The sequence below is a fragment of the Phascolarctos cinereus genome, unplaced genomic scaffold, assembly GCF_003287225.1.
Source record: "Phascolarctos cinereus isolate Bilbo 61053 unplaced genomic scaffold, phaCin_HiC Scaffold_5;HRSCAF=322, whole genome shotgun sequence".
Taxonomy (NCBI): Eukaryota; Metazoa; Chordata; class Mammalia; order Diprotodontia; family Phascolarctidae; genus Phascolarctos; species Phascolarctos cinereus.
This window is the reverse complement of record NW_027555958.1, coordinates 443,528,752-443,531,410: the sequence shown is the minus strand read 5'-3', so window position 1 is coordinate 443,531,410 and position 2,659 is coordinate 443,528,752. Positions and strand designations below refer to the sequence as shown.

General features: G+C 44.3%; 1 pseudogene; it reads left to right on the top strand.

Moving 5' to 3' along the window:
* The first annotated feature begins 952 nt into the window (after nucleotides 1–952).
* LOC110200230 (small ribosomal subunit protein eS12 pseudogene) lies at nucleotides 953–1,424 on the top strand (annotated as a pseudogene).
* The last annotated feature ends 1,235 nt before the right edge of the window (nucleotides 1,425–2,659 follow it).

Genomic DNA, 2,659 nt, shown 5'->3' with positions numbered 1-2,659 from the left:
CTCACCACCAATTTACTTCAAATGTGAGCCTATTATTTTTATTTGTGTTCTGTATGTTTGTGCTGTGGCATGCTCCTGTTTTGTACCAGCTCTTCTTACTATACTCTCCTGGAAAATTTTTTGCTAAAAGCTAATTAAGGCAGTTAGTGAGTGGCTTAATGGATAGAACACTGGGCCTTGAGTGAGGACGTCCTAAGTTCAAATATGGCCTCAAACACTAGCTGTGTGACCCTGGGCAAGTCACTTAACCTCTGTTTGACTTAATCCATTGGAGAAAGAAATGGTAAAACCACTCTGGTATCTTTGCCAAGAAACTTCCAAGGACAGTGTGGTCCACAGGGTCACGAAGAGTCTGTAGGAGTAACCCGCCACCCACAATGTCACCCCCTAAATCTTGAGGGAAGCCGCCTTCTGGGGACCCAACCCATGAGTGTAAGTATCCTAGAAAGGGTGTTACAAAAACATGGGAAGGAAAGGAATGAGAGGTAGGGAGAAGTGAAAATGGAGCAGGTCCTAAAAAAAAGCATCATTTCTGTGGGTGGTTCCTGGGGATTAAAGTCACCTGTTTATAGCCATTCCCTGAGAGACACCAGCAAGCTCATTGTGAATGCATTGATTCATTCAACTGCTGTTAATAGTTTTGTGAAAGACTCAGTGCTTTCACCAAGAAAGCTATAAGGATGATTGAGATGGGAAATAAGACCCACCAATACCCATAGAAAGCAAATGCTTTAAGTACCTAAGAAAGACAGTAATAGGTACTGGATCCGTGATTTCATTCGTATAGGGAACTTCCAGGTCAGGAAACTTCCATTACCAAGGTAGGTCTGTACCTTTTCCATAATTTATAGTCTTAGAGAAGGCACCTAGGGGTTAGGTGTGTGACCTTGGGCAAGTCACTTAACTTCCGTCTGCCTCCGTCTCTTCACCTGTAAAATGAGAATCATCCTCTTTCCCTGTGGCCGTTGAGTCGAGCGGGAGGCGGAGGCTCCCGGGTGTTTTCAACATTTAGCTTCACCCGTGAACCGCTGCCATGGCCGAGGAAGGCATTGCTGCTGGAGGTGTAACGGACGTTAACACCGCTTTACAAGAAGTGCTGAAGACCTCACTCATCCACGATGGCCTCGCTCGTGGAATTCGTGAAGCTGCCAAAGCCTCGGACAAACGCCAAGCCCATCTTTGTGTTCTTGCTTCCAACTGGGATGAACCTATGTATGTAAAGTTGGTTGAGGCCCCGTGTGCTGAGCACCAAATCAACTTGGTCAAGGTTGACGACAACAAGAAGCTGGGTGAATGGGTAGCTGACAGAGAGGGAAAGCCCCGCCCGCGAAGCGGCTGGCTGGAGTTGCGTTGTTTTTAAGGGCTATGGCAAGGAATCGCAGGCCGAAGATGTCATTGAAGAATATTTTTAATGCAAGAAATGAATAAAATAAAAGCCTTGGTCTGGAAAATAATAAAATAAAATAAGAATCATCATAGCGGCCTCCCTCCAGGGTTGTTGTGAGGATCAGATGAGCCAGTATTTGTAAAGCACTAAAGACTCATGGTAAGCACTATATAAATGCTAGATATTATTATTGGGTAACTTGCCCAGGCTCATACAGCCAGTTTTACTTCAGAGGAAAGACTTGACTTTAAATCTTTCTAGTTTCCAAGGCTGGTTCTCTGGCCGCTTGGCCACACTGCCTCTCATCAGCTTTATTTAAAAAGTGTGTGTGGATATTCGCATTTTTTTTTTTTTTTCCCCCTGAGATAAAGCAAAAAGGATTCGACCTATCATGGGTAATCATTCCCAGGTGGAGAAACCAACAAGGTATTAGAAAAAGAGTCATCAGTCATCCTCCAAGGGGATAGAGGGTGCTTGAGAAGGGGTGGGGCCTACACCCAGCTGTGCACCCTGAGCAGTAACAGCCAGTAATCGAATCAGGAATCTCTTCCTCTCTGAATTCACTCTTCACTAAGATCTGGGGCCTTAGCCGGGTACGAAATAAAAGCTACACAGGTAAGCCTTTAAAAGTGCTATAGTTTCTAATACCCTCAAGCATTTTGTCTTTGTTTTGTATTCTTGTTAGCCCTGGCCTTGGGTCTGTTGTCTCCCCCATTAGAATGTGAATTCCTTGAAGGGTGTGGACCGTGTTTTTGCCTTTCTTTGTTGTCCCCAGAATTTGGTGCTGAGTAAGCTCTTAATAAATGCTGGTTGCCTTTATTTCTAGTCTCTGGTTAGGAGCTTCATGCTTACTTATGGCGATTATTCCACACACTTTGCATTTTGATTCTTTAAAGGTTAGGCTGTAAGCTAGGGGATGATTACTGGCTTAATAATTACCAGGCATCTCTGAGGATGTGATATTCCTATTTTTAAACCCGATATTTCTTCCCTTCTCCCTAACTGATAAAAACACCAGACCCAGAGGTGAAGGTGATTTGTCTCTCCTACCTGCTCAGCCACATTCTTGGTCCCTTCCTTAGGAAGAAGCCTAATACTATGGGGGCGGACTCTGATTCTAGAGTCAGAAAACCTAGGTGCAAATCTGTCCTTCAGTTTTTATTATTTGTGTGGTCTTGAACAAGTCACTTAACCTCTCTGGATCTCGGTTTCCTCAACTGTAAAATGTAAGGGCTTGGCTAGATGACCTTCTAAGGTCCCTTCCAGCACTAG